Source organism: Equus asinus, chromosome 9 (assembly GCF_041296235.1).
Source record: "Equus asinus isolate D_3611 breed Donkey chromosome 9, EquAss-T2T_v2, whole genome shotgun sequence".
Classification (NCBI taxonomy): domain Eukaryota; kingdom Metazoa; phylum Chordata; class Mammalia; order Perissodactyla; family Equidae; genus Equus; species Equus asinus.
In genome coordinates this window covers 15,748,685-15,769,731 of record NC_091798.1, presented here as the reverse complement: position 1 = coordinate 15,769,731, position 21,047 = coordinate 15,748,685, and the positions used below count along the sequence as shown (strand labels likewise).

The 21,047-nt window shown below is 40.5% G+C and overlaps 1 protein-coding gene across 10 annotated transcripts in view; it reads left to right on the top strand.

The window, feature by feature from the left end:
* The window catches only part of TENM2 (teneurin transmembrane protein 2), a 1,160,613-nt gene that overhangs the window by 502,573 nt on the left and 636,993 nt on the right, over positions 1-21,047 (top strand). The window lies entirely within an intron of this gene.

The window sequence follows — 21,047 nt, the reverse complement described above, 5'->3', positions numbered from 1 at the left end:
GTATTCACTGTGCCCTTTCAGAGTGGAATTGCTCTGTGCAGTGGGTGAGTTGTGTTTAGGGAGAGTGGTGGCAGGGGAGTGGAGGCGGGTGGAGTGACCTAGCAGCAGGCAGAAGGATCTGCTGCCAATGCATGAGGTGAGCCAGACGCCCTTGAACTCTCTCTCCTGGAGATTTTGATTCCACCATCTTTTAAAAACCAAATAGAGAAGAAAAAAAGAGAGCAATTATTACTACAAATGGAGGAAATTGGTCACAAAGAAGATTCTTCATATTGAAGAGAAAGTTTTCCCAACCAGGCAAGTGGTTTAACACACTTTTCAAGAGCCTCTCAAATGTGAACTCTATGGAGATTTATAAACATTGTCTGGCCTCCAGGAACTTATCATCAGGTCTTTCCTTGGTGTCTGTGGATCTATAAATAATCTGAATAAGAAGCACCAAGAATGTGGACAGTTATTAAAAAGTAGCGATTACTGGATCCTCTCTCTGTCTGCCTCCATTTGAGTCTCTGAGAGATCAAGCCCTGGTATCTGAATATTAGAGAGCTTCTCAAGTGATTCTTAAGCACCTTAAAGTGTGAGAAAAATATCTCTGGGTCATTGTCAAAAAGGGAAATGATAAATTGTTAATTCTAAATGTCTTTCATTGTCCTTACCTGTTCCTACATGCATAAAGCCATCTCTTAGAAAATTTTTGTTTTGTTTTCCTGCAAACAAGAATTTTACCTCTGCCTGTCATTATATGCTCTAGTTTCTTTCTATCAATAGCAAATGGCTTTTGCAGTGGAAATTTAAAAGATTTTATAAATCCAGTAATGAGGTAGGAGTCAGCCACAGAAGATTCAGAATAACTTGGTGTTTCTTCTTTTTGTTTTTTCTGCTTTTTCTCCCCAAATCCCCCCAGTACATAGTTGTATATTTTAGTCGTGGGTCCTTCTAGTTGTGGTACTTGGGACACCGCCACAGCATGGCCTAATGAGCGGTGCCATGTCCGCGCCCAGGATCTGAACCAGCGAAACCCGGGCCGCTGAAGCGGAGCCGGCCCCAAGGTATTTCTTGTTGTATACAAAACCACCCAAAAACTCAGGAGCTTATGGGCCAACTGAGTAGTTCTTCTGCTGGACTCACTTGGAATCAATCACATGAGTGCAGTCATCATCTCAAGGCTTAAATGGAAGCTGGTTGGTCCAGTGCAGTGATTCTGAAAGTGTAGTCACTGGCCCAGCACCATCAGCATCACCTGGGAAGTTGTTAGAAATGAAGGTTCTCAGACGCCATCCTGGGAGTACTGAATGAAAAATTCTAGGGATGGGGCCCAGCAATCTGTGTTTAGTAAGTCACTCAGGTGATTTTAATGCACACTCAAGCTACTCTGGTTTAAAGAGCATCAGATAGAAGGGCTCATCTCTCTTCCAAGCAGTCTCCTCCTCCTACGGGCTAACCTGAGCTTCCTCAAATGGTGGTGCCACATTCCAGCAGGGTGAAAACAAAAGTTGAAAGGCCTTTTGAGGTCCATGCTCAGAAGTTGCTCGAGGTCATTTGTGACATAATTTACTGGTTAAAGCAAATCACAAATCCAGCCTAAATTCAAGTGGAAGGAAAATAGACTCCACTTCCTGTTGAGAGCACTGGTAGAGTCACATAGCAAAGAGGCACAGATACAGGAATGGGAATCATTGTTTTGGCCATCTTTGCAGACAATCTACCACACCAAGTAATAATATAATAGACCTAATGGCTTATTCTCACCAAGATTCCCAGACATTGTCCTAAAGGATTTTTCTCTTCTATGCATAATACAATGCTGATTGTACATGTTTCATAGGTGGCAATAACAAAGTAACATAAACTGGGTGGCTTAAAACAACAGGAATTTAGTGTCTCATAGTTCTCGAGTCTAGAAGTCCAAAATAGAGGTGTCAAGGGATCATGCTTCCTCTGAAACCTGTAGGAGAGAATCTTTCCTTGCCTCCTCCCAGCTTCTGGTGGCTTGTGGACCGTTCTTGGTGTTCGTTGGCTTGCAGTCACACTGCTCCAGTCTCTGCCTTTGTCATCACATGGGGTTCTCCCTGTGTCTTCACATCGTCTTTTGAGGACATCAGTTATATTGGATTAAGGATCCACCCTAATCCCGGTGCAACCTTGTCTTACTTAAACCAAGTACATCTGCAACGACCCTATTGCCTAATACAGTCACATTCTGAGATACTGGGGGTTAGGACTTCAACATCTTTTTTGGGGACACAATTCAACCCATAATACCTACCAAGGTTTCCATCATGTGGTTGACTATATTTTATAAAATTTAGAGTCAAAGAGTAACTCTGTGCTGGGAGGAGGGGTGGATCCCAAAGAGTTTAATTCACCTCTTAATTCATCACATGGTTGTATGTACTTGACCCTCCAGTGTGAACAGATATGTAAATGTTTCATGGTTTAGTGATCTACCGGATGAGGAGCCCAGGAGAGAATGTCAGCCCAGAACGTGATACTTATGTATGTTATGATGGAAAAGCCACAGAAGATAGCATCCTCCTGAGCTGTGTATTCTAAAGTATTCCATTACATAGCATGGAAATCAATGGCACCAGTATTATTTAGTGTAATAATACTAGGGGCACATTTAAAATATCATCTTATAGATTGGAAATATTGATAGCTGCAATGGGATATACAGAGTTTCAATTAGGTAAGGAGATGGTTTTATATCATCTTCCCTGGAATTTATCAGGGGCACTTTTGTTATATTATATCTCTTGTATAATAAGACTTTGGGTTTTAGAACAAGCAGATCTGTCTATGTGTATGTTTACATCTAACTGTATCTATCTGTTCATTCATTCATTTATTCATCATTCATTCTTTCATTCAACAAATGTGGACTGAGTGCTTACTGGGAGATGGGTACTGGGGGGGAAGGGTGGTCAGGAACAATGAAACAATTTTCTGCCATGACCTCATGGAGCTAATATTCCAAAGGGAGATATAAAATTCTTAAATAATACTAAGTATGTAGTGTAAAATACAATTCAGGCTGTAAAATGTGCTATGAAGGAAGGTATGTGTAATTGGGGGATAGAATTAATATTTATTCAAATAACACTAGGCATCATGTGAAAGCATATTTTATACAGGTTTGTTTATTAATATGGTAGCATCCAAATATCTAGTCCACCATCATCAACAACGATATAGTCATTGTTCAGTGCCCCTTTTCAAGTTACTGGAAATATTTTTTAATTGATGCTGATCGATTTCAATAATTGAGCTTATGACTGTTGTTATGCTCTGTAAAGAGCATAGATTTTGGATCCTGAGAAACCTCAGTTTGAACTGAGCCTTGGCAGTATGATTATTTATTCTCTCTGAGTTTAGTAAACATCCCCATTAAATGAAGATAATGCCTAATTCTTAGGTTGTCCTAAAGCTTACACGAAATGACATACGGGGCACTGCCAGCCATGATCTTCGGCAAATCAATGTGCAACACATATTTTCACATGTTTATTTTCTCTCTAATTTCATTCAAGCAATTTGGTCTTTTTGACGCTCTTTTAAAATAGTCGCTTAAAAAAATCATCTTATGAAGACAGATCAGACAAAGATCTTCTCTAAAATGCTATCACTCAAGCGCCCATGCATCTCCTCTCCCTGCATCTTCACACCATCAATGTGGAAGTGCAACGTTGAGAGCATGGTCTGCTGGTTAACATATTTTCAAAAAGAAATTAATTGTTATTCTTCCCAGATAAAGAAAACAGCCATAATTAATTTTTACATCTTCAAAATGTGTAACTTTCCAATGTTGCATTATATATCAGATACAATAAAAAGGGCATTAACAAAAACCATTTACACTAAAATCTGATTCATGCTTTCACATAATATTTATGGTTTCTACTTTTATGGGTGCATCCAAAGTTTGTGAATGTTTAAAAAGCCATGTTTAAATACCCTGCATTAGGACTGCATTTTATCTTCCTAATTTGGGCACAATAGTCTTCATTATGTCTGCTGCACAGGCTGCTGGACCAGGCTCCCCTGTGCATCATCCATGAGTAAATTATGACCATGCTTATAGACTTCACAGGTCATACATACCAATGACAGCCATAATATTGGGAAGGAAGAAACTTAGTGCTGTCATATAGGATATGTCTCCAAGTGTAATCGTAGTAATTTGCAAATGATAACATTATTAGAAAAAGTTATTGCATACTTGTCACAATGAAGCAGCTCGTTCAACGTTCAGAACAGTGCCATGAGTTAGGAAATGTGATTGATATTTTACAGATGGCGAGTATGAGTACCTGAGAAATTAAATAACTTGGCCAAATACGTAGGTTAGAAAGTGAGGAAGCAGAGATCTGAACCCCTTTGTTCTTGCTCCAGCATATTTACGCTTCATCACCATACTGTACAGACCACCTGATGGAAACACGTGGGGCTAAGTGATTTGTGTCATTTGCTGTAGAGCTAGACACAGAATGTCCTCTATTTTATTTTACTTTTTTAATATCAGAAGCTAGAGCCTGACTTTCTAAATTCTTATATTAAATGAGTCATTGTCTTCTGGAATTATCCCCCATAAATGCCATGACCTGGCCAGGAAACTCACAATGTGTACTTTATACCTCTGAGGTTTCAATCCCTGACCTGAAAGGAAATTTTTCTTCAAGAACGGGAGCCTGGTGCTCCTGTTAGCTCAGACCTCCCCTGCATGACTAACGCTAAGTCTTTGCTAACTGCTGAACTGAACATTTAAGTGACAGAAGGTTGCACAGAAGGTAAATATTCTTTGAGATGTAAGCCTAAATTAGGAAGGAGCGGGTAGGATTGAGCGTGAATGGGTGCCTACATTTGATAGTCTCATGATTTAGGTATCCTACGGAGAGATGTTGGCAGGGACTCCAGTTAAAAAGGGAGGGGGCACTCTTCAAGGCAGAAATGATGACAACTAAGCATCAGATATTCCATGGCCCTTTGGCTTTCTTCCACACTCAAAGGCTGAACTAATCTCTCTGTCAACCTCAGTGTGCTAATTTACAACTTAACACCCTTAGGCCATATTTCTCTCCCCTTCCCCATAATTGACACCTCAATCATCACACTGGCCTCCTCTCCTGGGTAATCTGGGTACAGAAGCTCCTCTTATCTCACCTTCAAAAGGGCAGTCACATTGACTGCACTGATACGTTCATAACATGTCAGTCCAAAGCACAGGGTCATTCTAATGGGACTTAAACTTGAGGTCCACTTATTTTGGCAGACCAACATCTATCTAGCAGTGGGCTCTGAAAAGGGGTATTTGCTCTTCAAGATCTATTAGGAATAGTGGCAAATGAATAAAATAAAATGGTTTTGACATTATAAATGCTTCTCAACCACATTTAGTTTTTAAAAATATTTTGAAATATTTATTTTAGATGTTTTTCTTTTTATCATAATGAAGATTCATGCCAAAATACAGACACTATGTTGGCTATAAATGTGGAACCGTACAATAAATAGTAGAGCTGTCAGGGACTTTAGAGTTTATATAATTTAACCTTCTCTTTACACATGTGTAAACTGAGGTCCAGAGAGGTCATATGCCTAGTCCAAGATCACATGACTAACTATAATATATATGATATTCCCTAAGACCCAAAGATGTGGAAATATCCACTAAACTCATTTGCTCTTTGCACTTTTAATTACTTCTATTTCTCTGTTTTATCATATTCCAACACATTCTTCAATCCTTCCACTTAAAAGGGTGAGGGGAATGGTGGAGACAGGATAGGAGCAAGAATACTTTGGCATATATTGAGATAATTTACACCGAATCAAAAATTTATGTTCGATTCATCAGAGCACTTTCCCAGAGCAAAATCACAGAATTTTACCCTCCATAATTATAAAACAGGCTAAAGGAATAAGGACTCCGGTCATTCATCGATTCCTGATTTTTATTCCCAGACTTCTCACTCCCCAGGATGAGGGGTTTGAGAGAATAGACACATTTGTAAAGTGACTAGAATAATTTTACCCACCTCAGGGATTCAGTGAGTGTTTAATACCATAAAGGATTCTGAGATAGTCAGATGAAAGGTGCTTTAGAAAGCAGACATGATTACTGGATTAGAATTTCTGAGAGTGAGAAAGGAATCTTTTGTGTTGACAGGTTTTTCTTATTCTTTTTGCAGTCATATAGTGGTTTTAAACTTTTTTTCCCCTACCAGTTTCTTCAATTTCACATCATGTCCTTGACTTCGTACAGCTCCCATGAGAAGGAACGTGTGTTGGTGTAAACTATCTAGCTCCCTTTCGGATTTTTTTTTACAATGTGCATTTTAGCCTCTTTGAATTCACAGGGCTAATTTTTCTCATTTCCCGTGGTTGCGATGTTTATAAAGTAAAATGGAATCACCTGGGGACAGTGTTCTGCAACTCAGTATTTATTACGTGTCACGGAGGCACACACACACACACACACACACCTCCCTGTATTGAATCGTTTGGAGACCAGACCAATTTTGTTTTAGTCTCCAAAGGTTGCCATCATATCATTAATCTCTCTCAGCCCTTAAAGATGGCCTTTTGCCATATTCTGTCAGAAAACAAGATATAGACCATTTACTTTACATACCTAAAAATAAAAATGCTGAATCAAATGGTTACACACACACATGCACGCAAGTCCAATGTGTTTTGCAATTGTTGGAAATCTCTGTGCATTGGGGCGGTGGGGGGGAGGAGTGGGGAGCAATAAACTTTGCAGTTTATTGAGAGAGAAATGTTTTCTTACATTAGTTGTAAAATACTCTTTGCTATTAAAATAAGCAGTGCTAATTAATAATCCTGCAGAATTGTAGAGGAGCCTTTGAACTATAAGAATAGATTCTTAATCCTTTGTAGTAGAATTCTTTCTCTTCTCCCGCCCTCCCTCCTTTCCTGCCTTCCTTCCTTCTTTCCAGAAATATCTATCACAATAGGGACTGTGTTGGGTTTGTGGTTGTAACCCTGCAATCCGGCCAATCTTAGTAGAGTCATCTTATGGATTCTGCCAAGGAATGAATGTCAACACATCTTCAGTATAAAAAGACTGAGGACAACGCTAATCTAAAATCTTTGAGCTTTGTTTTACTTCATGTAGGACATTTCCCCTATTAGTCATTATGAGCATCGTATCTAGTGCCCTTGAACTTTATAGGGCTGATGAAAATATCTGTGTCCTTAAAATAGAGTGTATTGGCTCCAAAATGAAAATAAAATTACAGAATCCAAGTTAATTAAATTTAATTAAATGTCTACCAAATACTGAATCTAACATTATGTCAACTGGTGAACTGCTACCCAAGTCAACTTTTATGCACTTATATGTAAATTAGATATTTATATAACTGTTAACTGTTAGATTTATGTACAGGCCTAATAGGGAGCGGTGGGGCTTTTTGCAGAGAAGCAGTCTAGGAACAGTGAGGTCCTAAAATGTCCCTTTCCAGATGGCTTTCATTTTCAGACAACTTTACAATAATGCCAAATTAGATTTGATGTATTTGTATGATATATTTACAAAAGGAACCAGTCACCAGTTATAGCGTCGAGGTGGGGGTTACTTTCTCTACACGGTAACTTTGTGATGTGTTAGCTGTTTTCGCAGTGTGAATACATTTCCTCTCTCAACTAAAAAGTTGCTGTGAGCCAACTTTTGTTCCATTATACCTCGGCGCATTCATGGACTCCTCCTTCAAAACTATTGCCAGGTGTTAGCATCTTCCCTGAGTAATTTCAGGCATTTTCCTTTGAATGAAAATGGCTCACTTGGAAGGTTGTGAAAGGCATATCCATGTGGAATTGAGAGGATTTTGTGTTGCGATGTGGTAGGAAGGCTTGCCAGAAATTGCTCGTTTCAGGCTGATGATGCAAAACTAGACATCTGTTGAATTAACATCTACCTAACGTTTTGCCTTCAGTCAAATGCATTTTTAAAAAAATTAAATCTCTCCCACTCTCTCCCACTTTCTTTTTTTTCCCCACTGTCAAAACAATCTGTCACAAGATATTTAATTTCTGTGTAATGGGTTACTTAAAGAAACCAGCATATGGTGCAGTGAAAGTACCTAGCTCCACGTTACAGGCAATGGGGCATACTGCTGGTTTGCTTTTCTCCTGAAGCATATTGTGCCGAGCATAGATTTTATTATGGTGTGGGATTCCCTCGCCTTTGATTTACATTTTTGCCAGGGTCTTTCACAACTCTTGCCTTTTAGGATCAAAATATGAGTGTGAATATTCTTGTTCCACCAAGAAGTCAGAAATTCCTTTCTATTTTGGTTAAGTGATGGTCAATTTATGGCTCTAGCAGTTTCAGTGAGGGAGAAAGAGTGAGCTCATTATGCACGAAGCTTTGTACAACCTTGTGCAAAGTGTCTAAGCACTTGTTAATAGCATCAAGCTGATCTGTAGCCTGGCAGTTTGCTCCAGAGGGGCTGATCTTTGACACAGTGACAACATTCAGGACACTATGCCGAACCAATATATCCCTGCTGGTCCAAGTAATTTCTACACAATGAGTAACCTCCTGATACAATGGAGTTGCCCTATTGTTGAGGAGAGAAGATTCTCAAGTTACTGTCATCATGGAGAGCAGTGGTTAAGTATGATCAAAATTGCCTATGAAAATCCCTTGAGTCCTCCAAGAGGTACAGTATAAATGGCTGCGGGGGTCCCTCTTTCTTTAGTAATTCATGTGCATTCACATCTGGTAAAATGTAAAGTACTTCATGATCCAGCAAATAGCGTGTACTAAGTGCCGGTCACTTTTCTAGGCCCTGGAATGAAGTGGCGAGCAGGAAATACAAGATTTCTGCTCTTGGCATGCTCACATTCCATGAGAAAAGACCTAATAAATGCATGAACAATAAGCAACCTGTAAACATAATATAAGGCTATGGATTATTTTATTTATCTATCCATCTATTTATCTATAAGCAATAAACAAAATATTTATAAATATATGTATTTTACAATAAACTAATAAATGAATCCATAAGAAAAATATAAATTTCCAGGTTATTTTTTCTAGCTATAGCAATTAAATCTCTCTGTGGAGATATAGATAGAAACAATATCTAAATAAACACATTAAAAATATGTTTTGAGATTAATTCATCTATCTATCTATCTACCTACTTATCTATCTATTTTACGAGGTCCAGTCATCAATTTTTTGTAAGTTAAATAGTTGTACAAACCTACTCTGTTGTGCACCTTCTTTGAGAGGAAAAATGTTCATTTCTATGAAATTTGAAAGATCATCAGCTTGTTCTTTATTGGGACTGCTAATAGCAACCTCTGGGGGGCTGGTTTAAAAGTGAGGGCTCCCAAGTAGGGGTTGACCTCTAAGCCATTGGTGAGGGAAGAGGAGGATGGGGCAGGCCTCCTTCAAGCAAGGTGCAGGAAGCTACAAGCTCCCTGGTGATTGCTCTCTAATTGTTCATTCACTGAGCAGCTACGTTGGGGGTTTTCTGGGGAGAAAAACCATGATATAATATCTGCAATAAATCACCTTAGTCTATTATTTATTAATTGAAATTCTTGAGTGCCCCAGAAAGTATCTCTAGGCCACTGTCAGTGCAAAGCTATCATAAATGAATGTGCTAGGCAAGGTGGCAAAATCCTTGGTCTACTTGTATCAAATAGCTTGGGATAGCTGTGCTATTAATCAGAACTTGATAAAGTCGTAAAGTTCAAAGACCATGTATATACTGAGGTATTCATTAGGCAGGGTCAAAAGGATATAGTATTTCTTTGTAGGTCATCAGGAAATTTCAGTTGTCACATTTGGCATTATTTTTGAGAGTTATAGTTCTTTTACATGATTTTTATTTTGATTTTCTGGAGCCTATAATATTGGCCTCTGATTTTTGAAACACCAGTTAGGAAGCCACTATATTTAGCTGAAGCTGAATGCCACTGAGATTATTAAGAAACAAAGATAGACCCTTAACCCTTTATCTGCCACAAAATAAGGAGGCCGTATTAACATTGTATAGAATCCTGTGGCATCATAGCCTTGTAATGCCCATTAGCATCAGAGGTGTTTGCTGCTTTGGGCATGCAGGATAACTGGCATGTTCCATAAATATTTGTTGTACATAAGACTGCGATTTCTTCTCTTGCTGTCTTGAGGGAGATCAAAAGTGATAGAAAAATAAGAGAATTACATTCTTAAACATTCTAACAGCATAGCCCCTTGTGGTGTCATGATATTCATTCATTTGACAAATACTTAGTAAACACCTACTGCTTGCCAAGCACCATGACAGGTGCTGGTGTGCAATGGTAAGTTAATAATAAATGAATGAACGAATGAATAAATAAATAAATAAGACATGGTTCCTGCTCCATGGAATAGAATCATAGTCTAGTAGAGAAATAAGACATTAATCAAGTAAGCAACAAATAAAAATATAATTACACGCTGAGGAAAAACACTTTGAAAGACAGAAATGTGGTTTTAAAGAACACACATTTTTTCAAAGGAAGCTGACCAAACTTGATGGAGTCAAAGATTCCTCTGAGAAAGTGGGTCATTAGGTAAAAACTAAAGGATGGAGAGTGAACTATGTGACAAGCAGGGAAGCCCATTTCAGACACACAAAATGGCATGAGCACTGACCCAGTGGTGGCAGGGAGCCCAGGGCCCCCAAGAGCTGACAGCAGGCTGGTGTGGCAGGAACGCGAAAATAGGGGGAGAATGGGATGACCTGGGCTGGAGGAGCACGCGGGAACCAAAAAACTGGATACTCTGCCAGTAAATAATCCTAATTTTTTCAAAGCAAATTCTGAATATATAAACAAGTGTGAAAGAGCAGGAAAGCACTTTGAGGTCATCGATGCTGACATAGCATCCAGATCCATGCTTAGTTTTGGGCAGGGCAGTGAGAAAAGGAGATGGGAACTAGGCGCTCTGTGTTCATTACAACCTAGAGGGGGGATAATGGAACCTTTAAGAAACGTTAAAGGAATCATGGCCATCATATGTGATGAAGAAAAGATTGGGGGCGGGGGTTGGAACAGGCTTTCAGGATCAGCATGCCTTCTGCACTGCTGAACAGTGCCTGACTAATTTCCCTTTCTAATGAGACCAGCACAAAATCCATCTATTTAGGCTATTCAGCTTTTAGGTAAATGTCCCAAGCTGTTGGGGTAGAGTGGAAAGAGGGGTTGACATTGATGGATGGAGTTAAATACCAGAGTCTCCCCCTTCACACAGACTTTTCTAAAGCAGTATTGTGACAGAAAAGCCTGGAAGCTTCCAGGTGGGCAGGGCAGGCTGGACAGAGCCCAGTGTCTCCCTCAGAGGGGGAGGAGGAGTGCTAGAGGGGGTCTCCTTCTGTCAGAATGGAAGGATCCTCATCAGCGTGGCACATGGGGGGATGAGTTCCTCAAACAGGGGTTAATTCTCATAGGAACAACTCCTGGGGCTCCCTCAATGGGACATATGGACTTTCCTCTGACAGAATTTAGTTTCTTTGGACAGAATTACCACCAGGGAAATATCTGTTTCCTCACTTACCTCTGCGGTACTGCCCTCCAACTTTTTGGACTACAAATTATTATTTATCTTGATTCTAAAACAGGGATGATGTTGCTCTGGACCTGCCTTCAAAATGGTTAAATTGAAATAAGGAAAGTTACCATTCCTTGATTCAATAGCTGGATGTATTATACTCTAAATATAAAAGATGTTAACCAAGCCAAACTCCTTGGAAAGACATGAGCATATGTGTTTTTAAAGGGAGTGATGATTATTTTCCATTAGTTTTCTGACAGTTGTTCTGATCAGATGCTTGGATTCAATGACCTCACTATACAGTTTTCATCATTTAAGTGAATTCAGTGGCAAAGGAGAGAGTGGGTTATAATACTGTTACCAGCGTGGATGCAGCACTGACAGTACATTCAGAGCTGTGGATACCTAGCTGTGGATAAAAGGCACTTAGAGCGCCTCGAAATCTTCTAACAGCCCGAGAACATGCGTACTGTTATTTTTTGCATTTTATAGGTAAGAAAACTGAGGCACAGACAGGTAAAGTAATTTTCCCAAGGTCACTAAGCTGGTAAACAGAGGGGCTGGGACTCAGAGCCAGGCAGCCTGGCTCCAGAGCCTGTGTCCTACCCGCTATCTATAACTCCAAGAAATAGATCGGGCTGAGAGGGTGGCAGAGAGAAGAAATTCAAGAGCAGTTAGTTATTTTCAAAGGGATTTCTATCTCTCTCTGCTCCTCCTCCTCCTCCTCCAACCTTTTCCAACTGTTCAGAGAAGACAGATGCTTAGGGGGGAGTAGGAGCAGCAAAGCAAAGAAAATCTGTATATATATTTTTTTAATTTAAGAATTAAAAACACAAATTTCCCATCACTCATCTTTCTGGAACTAATGGGTAGCCATTGAATTAAACATTTGTCTTTCTCCCTCAGCACATAGACTTTGGCGTGCGCACACACACACACACACACACGGGCACACACGCATTTCCAGCGGTACTTGGAAAAGGTTCTGTGGCTCTCTCTACTTTCTCAGATTCACGTAATTTGGGGCTGTCTATGGCAATCAAATGTATGAACAGCTCTCTGGAATATCCCAATCATTCCTACAAATGATTTTGACAATTTAATTAAAAGAAATTGTCATCTCAGAAATACTGACCAATAGCATCTTTGTGTTTAAAAGTTGACGTATACTATGGTGCCTTTCTCTCTTTTTTCTTTTTTTTTTTTTTTTGCCTATTTAAACATTACATTTTAAAAATTCACATTCATTATTATATTTAATTCAGACTAAGTTGGGCATCCTAGTGCCTGTCAAACCTTGGAAAGGTATATTACTTATAAATTATTGTCTTCTCTTCACTGACTTGCTTTCTGGACAATATATGGAGTCATTTTCCACTTCGTTCTTGGCGATTCAGCCTTCCTTCCATGAGGTGATTGCTGGGCTGGGAGTAGCTTGCTTGGGTCACCTCTAAGGCTAGAGGGAAAAAGAATGTTTAGTTCACTTGGCGTGTTCTTCCCCAACATCTCCAAGAGACAACTCCTCCATTTTGCTACTCTAAAGGATAAATCTGTCCTTGACATGTTGAGTCTCAGTAACTCCTTTGAATCAGCACACAGAGCCAATTCCGTCCTGAGCATCGGTCGTAGCAACGAAATTTCAGGCCTGCTGGAGTACACAAAGACATACAGCACCTTCTGAACAGGAGCCTGGACTAGCCTTTTCAGATTCCTCGAGGGGAAAAAGATGCTTCAAGGACATGTTTGCAAAAAGAAGACAGAGGAGAAAGGAATCTTGCTTTTCGCATTTCAATCTGCAAAATTTGTTCTGAAATCCTATGTTTGGGGAACCCCTAATGGCTGAAGTTACACAAGCAGAAGGAAAATAAAATGCCCTTATTAAATTTTCTAGGAACATGTTTAAAATTTTCCTCTGTCTCCTGTCTCCATGTCTCAGACTTTGAGTCATTTTGCCTCTCTCATCTGTTTCCAACTCAGTTGAGTTACAACCAATCAGATATGAAGAAAATTAGATTTTAATGGAATATTTGATTTTCATTGCTTAATTGATTTAATTGCAAGTTTCTATTTCAGACTAGGAGAAATGCAAAGATTTTCAGTCAAATGTAGAAAAGCTCCCATTTTTCTGGGTTCAACAATGACAAACTTAATAATTCAATGTTAGCCCAGATTCTGAAACTTTAGAGGAAGAAAATTCTGGTATCTTTCCGAATTATTATTCTTAGTCTATATTTCAGTTTCTCGTTCATGTAGGTATAACCCATATCAAAATCCTCTGTTTGCATTTGCTTTTTCTGTTTGTGTTGATATTGATCTTTGTGTGTGAATGTTTTTGTTTGTCAAGGGGAAAAATACATATGTACCTGTATGCACCTATACGTTGTTTTCAGGTGACATTTAATGCCACAGAATATTTTCTTTTTGCTGCTGGTAAGCAGAAAGACACTCAAGAGTGTTGGTGAGTTCTCAAGTGGTCACAGTCAGTGGCCTTTCTGAGTTCTCTCAGACCAACGTTGACAAATGGATTCCAGTCTGCGTCAATGCCTATGATGTGTACTGGCTGCCTAGGACACTGGGGTAAGACTCCTTGGGAAAACATACGGGGTCCAATAACCAATGGAGAGTGCAGCATATGCCCCAACTCCTTGGTCATTGTCCCTGTTTTAGGCAGCCCTGTTGACCACAGCCTGATTATCCAGTACTGGAGCAACACCACATCTTTCCGCAGTTCCTGAATTCCTTAAACCCCTTATAATACCAATTCCAACAGGATGCACATTTCTTTATTTGACATGTTAAGTTTTTATTTTTTAATCTCTATCAGTTTGGGGAAAATTAAGATTTTTCTAATTATTTTGAGAAAAGTGTATATGTGTGTACACAAACCACTGGCATATGAACATTTGATTACGGATGATCCATATTTGAATTTCCTATCAGGTACCTTGTATACGTGTCATTCTCTTTATTTGGAGCATAATTTTTAATATGAAAATCTTAGCCGATCGTGTGCTATATAACTTTTTCATCAGCATCATCATCATGACGGGCATAATGATGCCTATTTTTGCGGGGAGTTCCTCTCTCCAAAGGTAGGAAAGCAAAGGGCTAAGAGCACGGACTCTGGGGACAGATTACCTATCTCCTCACTAACTCTGAAACTTCAGGCAAGTTATTTTACTCCTCTGGCATTTATTTTCCTCATCTGTAAAATGGGAATAATAATAAGGCCTAGCTCACAAGGTTATATGGGGATCCAATGAGGTCATAGATTTAAAGTGCTTAGAAGGGTGCCAAGCACATAGTAAGTGCTATGAGCACTACTGAGGTCATAGTATAAGCCAGGTACCAGGCTGAGAAGTTTACACGGTTTATTTATTTAGTCCAGTCATATTCAACCCGGGGTGATTTTGCCCCACACAAGATATTAGGCAATATCTAGAGACGTTTCAGATTGCCAAGACTTGGGTGGTGCCACTGTCATCTAGTGGATAGAAGCCAGGGATGCTGTTAAACATCATACAATGCAGAGGAGAGGAGCCCACGACAAAGAATTATCTGGCCCAAGATGTTAAGAGCGCTGAGGTTGAAAATCCCTGATTTAATCCATGAAATAGGAATTATTAACATTATGTTCATTTTACACTTGAGAGAATCTGAAGCTTGGAGAAAGTATAACTTCTCATACTGCAGATTTGGAGACTCTAACCACAACACAACAGCCTTTTGGAGCAGAGGGTTTATTTTGTTTTTAAGATGAATGTGTACCTGCCCTCTAAAAACCACCAAATCAGAAATCTTGGGCACTTTGTGGAAGTGGAACGGTTCAGGAATGGGCTCAGGCCAGTGGAAACAGACATGTCCAGAGCACAGTATCGGAGCACTGAAATCCCCTCCCGTGCCAGGCTTGTCTATTCTGCTGTTGCTGGATCACAGGGAGGTCCAGGGGCCTAAGCCGGGGTGGCTGGGGTGGTAGTGGCCACTCCAAAAGCCAAGGCAGGCTTCATCTGCCAAAAGTCACAGAAGTATATTTTAATATTTTAACAACTGATTTGGTCAGTCCTGAGAAGCACTTCAAACGTGTAATTTCACAGCTATCATTGCTTAAGATGAGGCCAAGTTAAAATTGTGAAAAGTGAGATTATCTAAAGAAAAAGTACTGAATAAATATTGTACAGTCCGTAGAAGATATAGCAAAGATCATAAAGGTGTGACATAAATGATTCATGAAACACTTTATCCAAGATGACATTTGAGGACAGGGGTGACAGAGAGTCCCTCTACATATCCCAGGGTCTGGCACACAGCAGGTGCTGGGGAAATATGTGCTTAATGCATGAACCTAAGTTCTCAATCTTATTCCATCCGTACAATGAGGTTTGAATGGTGGTAATACCTGTAACCTCAAATATATAAATCCCTTCCCATTTTATGTCTGAGCAGAGTATTAGCAATAATTGGGTGGCTCCAGTTCTCAACCTCTCAGCCTTTGCTTTAATATGGTCCCTCTCTACACCCTGGTGAATCATTCTTCTACTGTGTGCCCCTGCAATGTGGATGGAGAATTAGCCGAATGTGTTCAGAGTCAAGTGATTCAAAAATCATCCCCTTCATTATGACCCGTGGTCAAACCCAGATTCACGAAACAGTCTGTGATCTGCAGTGGTCACTGGGTTCTGGGTGAAGAGGCCACAACCACTAGTGGAGACAGGTTACCAACCCACTTCTTTGTGAATGTTTATTACAAGATTTGGTGCTGTCTCTCTGAACACAGCTAAATGGATGGCAATCTGGTTTACAATCCTCATAACCGTAATTTTAATGGTGTCTTTCACTGGATTAAAAAAATCTCTCTATGTTTCTGGCCTCCACATGTATTTTTTTCCCTTGTTATATCAACTCTTGGCCAGTTGCAGTTCAATAGTCATTCAAGTCATAGTGTCTGGAGAGGGAATGAAAGCATAGATTGTTGAAGAGAGAAAAGTATTCTCTTCCAAAAGTACAAAATCAGTCATAAGAATGTAATCTGTGTGCAGAAACAAGTTATGTTCAATGGGTAGGTGGTTTCATGCTTCAAATTAATATTTGTCCTTTCAAATAGCAGCTGTTGAGCTGTGTATGTGGGCAGTCGACATGGGGAGGCACCCTGTCATGTTCCAAGTGAAGGGCTGAGAGAGCAGTGTGGCTCTCAAGGCCAAGGCGATGTCCAGCCTCTCCTGCCAGCCCTTCCACTTGTGGTGATGCTTGCTTGGCAGCTCAGATACACACTGTTGGGCCTCACTTCTCAAATGTGTTGAAGCCCCCTTTCCTAGCACAATGGAGCCTCCCTGCTCAAAGCGTGGTCCTCAGAGCAGCAGCATCGTCACCCAAGAGCTGGGGAGAAATACGGAACCCCAGGCCCCAATCCACACCTACGGGACCAGACTCTAAATCTCAATAGGACCTCAGGTGATTCCTATGCACATTGGGGTCTGAGAAGCGCTGATCCAAGGCGCTGTGACCTCTGATCTCTTGGGCGGCTCTCACCACCCGTTTTTCTTATTTATTTCTGTATTAGACTTTTATTTTGCATATGTTACTTGACGGCAAGCATTGTGTTAACCTTTAAGACCTTTTTAGCCTGTAGGTTCATTTCCTAAACACAGTGGTGATTAATCAACTCCTGGATTTACTTTAGGTACTCAGAATATAACCACCAGGTGAGGAGGCAAGCCAGAAAGGGAAGAGGAGCTAATGCAGGAGAGCTCTGGATCCAGGCACCCTTAACTGTTCCACTTTCCAGTGGCCAAGTCTTGGGCAAATTATTTCATTCCCCTATGCCTCAGTTTTCTTAACTGTAAAATGCAGATCATAATAACTACCTCCTACCTTTATTTTAAGGATCAAATGAGATCAGACATATAAAGCAATTAGCATTGTGCTAATTGGTTCATAGTGAGTTCTCAATAAATGTTAGCTACTATTATATTAATTATCATTTAAGCCAGTAAATTCTATACATATCATAATCCCAAAAAGAATCCCCCTCCACACACTTTTTCAATTAACCTTGTGATTGTCAACTGGGGTTGATTTTTTTCCCCGGGGGACATATGGCAATGTCTGGAGACATTTGGTTGTTGTGAAGGCGGGGGTCCGGGGGGTTCCACTGGCATCCATTTAGAAGAAGCCAGGGCTGCTGCTAAATGTCCTACAGTGCACAAGGCAGCCTCCCACAGCAAAGCAGGATTGGACCCCAGATGTCAATAGTACCAATGTTGAGAAACCCTCTCTTACCCACAGATGCACTGAGGTAAGCAAACTAACCATTTTTCTTGAGGATTTATGCACCTCACTATATTTATTTTCTCAAATACTAGTGTTGAGCCCCCTTTTCAGAATTCATCGGCTAAGAGCCAAATCATTTCCTTTGGAAGAGAACCACACACTGGAAAGCCTGATGCAGCCTGATTAACCTATTAAAGGTCATAAAACAATAACAATTACATTGCACATTTCACTCTTTAATATCAAAGCGAGCTAGGTTCTTTGAAATGTAAAACATCCTAAGTGAAAGAATAGTGCCCGCAATTCCCCCAGGAGCACAAGGTCATTGTATGAATAACACTGGTTCCCCTATTAATCTTACTCCATTTCGGGATATGCAGGAGGCCGCAATGGTTGGAGAGAGGAGAGGCCAAGGAAGCCTGGACGTCTGCTGCCCATGGCTGAGGTCAGACAATATAGCTGTGGTCCACAGTTCGAAAGAGATGCTGGAAACGGAGCAAAGTAAACGTCCTTACAGCTGGTAGAAGGGTCAAGCATGAAACTCCTGTCTCTTGTTTCCTTAAGAAATCAGAGATGCTGCAAGGGCTCGGGAGAATGTAATAGTTTCCCAGGTACCACTGCAAAAATGAGGGCGAGGAGGCGAGTGGTAGGCTTTATTCCTACTGTGAACAGATTAAGCAGACACCAATTTACACCTCATTGTTAAGAGTAACTTTTTTCCACAAGTGAGATCACATTTACGTCCTTTGTAATTAAGCTAAAGGAATTTTTTTCAAAAATGACATTTCCCCCACCAGAAATCATGAAGTAAATATTTTATGTTAAATGGGATCAAATGCTGAAATATATACATGAGAACCACCCAAAAAAAAAAAAAAAAACGATATTAAGTTCCAGCACCACATTCAGCCTCATCATCTACTGGTCTGGATAATAGTCTTGCCTGCTGGTGTTTTGGTTTGGGAAAAGGCCAGGAATGACTAACTGAGGCAGTTAGAGAGCCGGTGGATGGGCGTGGGGGACTTGCCATTCGGAAGAGGGGGATGTTGCCAGCTTCTCTGAGAGTGCTCCCAGACATGCAGGGAGCATGATATATCAGCAGGGACCGAAGCAACAATAGTGTCCAACCACACATCTCCCGCATACTTTGCTTTTTGGCAATTTTCATTTTTAGGAAAATTGAACACAGAGAGCTGTATATTAAGAGCTCTAAGAGACCAACGTCCCTTACTCCCCACGTAGGAGAATCTAGTTGGGTAAAGAGGCATTTTTTCCCCCTAACAATAGAGTTTGCATGGCCGCTATAAACAATACAATTACTGAGCAAGGTAATAAATAATTGCAGAGCAACAGGGAAGATGAGGTGCGGGCAAGGAGGAAAATGGATGGTTTTGGATGAGATTTGCACAAAGATTGAGTCAGTGAGGTGAAGTGAAGTCATCCCAGGTCACGTCTGTTCTGCACTAACTAAGGTAAATTATCGCCCACACACCTGTGCTGCAAGCTGGAGGCCACACTGCCAGCCCAGACTGTGTCTTTGTGAGATGGACTTTTTCACAGAGCGAAGTATTTAAATGGAAGCCTGTGATTGCTGTTCGGCCAACTTTGTGATCAGTCAAATCAGGTGCTAGCTTTTAATAAAATGTTATGTGTTTGTGGAGCATACACGGCAGTGCAGCCTGTCCCCGGGCACACACCAAGGTCCTGCAACAGTGTTCTTTGGTGTGCATCCTCAACCTTGATGGCGACATGAAAAAACAAAGCCTCTTATATATTTCTCTTTATTTTTAGGCTTTTCCTGAAAAGGGTACAAGTGCACCACAAACTTTGTCTTCCCAAAAAGACCAGACTTACCATTTAGATGCATCTTTCTCCTCGTACCACTTGCTTTTTCGATTCAAGCAGGCTTGGAGAGTCTCCTTTTCTTCCCTTGGTTCCTCCTTGCCTTCCAGGTGCCTGTTCTGATGAGGAGTCTCCTCTCTTGGCTTCTGATCACAGTTCTCACTCCCTGCTCAAGAGACTCCCTGACAAAATACTTCCCAAAGAACCTTCTTGACTTTCTCTTTTCCTTGACCACAAGGCTACTTCTGTGTTCTGTCAAGTGATGTCCCATAAATCTTTGTAAGTTGCATCAGCTGTGTGCCCTGATAGACTCTACTCACTCTCAGCATTATCATTAAATGTGGAAACCACTCTGTTGATCCAGGCACCTTAACCCAGCAGGATTCATTTCATGATTTAGCAAATACTTATTAAGTCTATTCTATGTAGCAGCCATGGTTCTAGGTGCTGGGAATCCACCAGTAGGCCTGAAAACAACTCCCTGCCCTCTTGGAGCTTACATTCTGGTAAAAGGATCAGACAGTGGCCAAAACAAGCAAACTATATAGTGATTTAGAAGTATAAGGCGCATTGGAGAAAGAACAAACAGGGAGGATGGGGACTTTGTGGGGAAGGGGTGATGCAGTTTTAAATAGGGTAATCAGACTGGGTGTCACTGAGAAAAGTGACGTTGGAGGAAACACTCAAAAGAGGGGAGAGTGTAATCCATGTTCCCAAGGAAGAACCTTCTAGACAGGTGTGTGTAGTTGAAGGGAAGAGAATGAGGGAGAAATTAGTAGGATCTGATAACGTGGGGGAAGGACAAACCATGTGAAGTCTTCAGAACATTGGAAAGACTTTCTGGGTGAGAGAAGGAGCTCTTGGAGCCGTTTGAGCAGAAAAGTGAGATTTCTGGTTTATATTATAAAAAGAATCACTCTGATTATAGAGTTCAGAATAATAAGTAGGGGTCTGTATCCGTTACCTATTGCTAGACAACAAACTAGACCAAAACTTGGTGGCTTAAAACAAGAGTAATTGATTATTTCTCAAATTTCAGTGTGTTGGCTGCTTACTTCTGCCGGGCTTGCCCACACTCACAGTTACATCCAATTGGTGGGTCAGGTGGGGGCTGGACTCTAGAAAATGGTTGTGGCTCTCTCTATCCCTATGGCCTTTCAACCTCCAGAAGCCCAGACAAGGCTTTCTTTTATGGAAGTGGCACCCTTCCAACAGGGCAAACCCCAATTCACAAGTGCTTATAATGTCTTTACTTGTATTGTGTTTGCTTATGTCCCATTGGCCAAAGCAAGTCACAAGGGCAATCCCAGAATCAGTGTGGGAGAGGACTACAGAAGAATATGGACACATGAAGGTAAGATATTGGAAGTCCTTA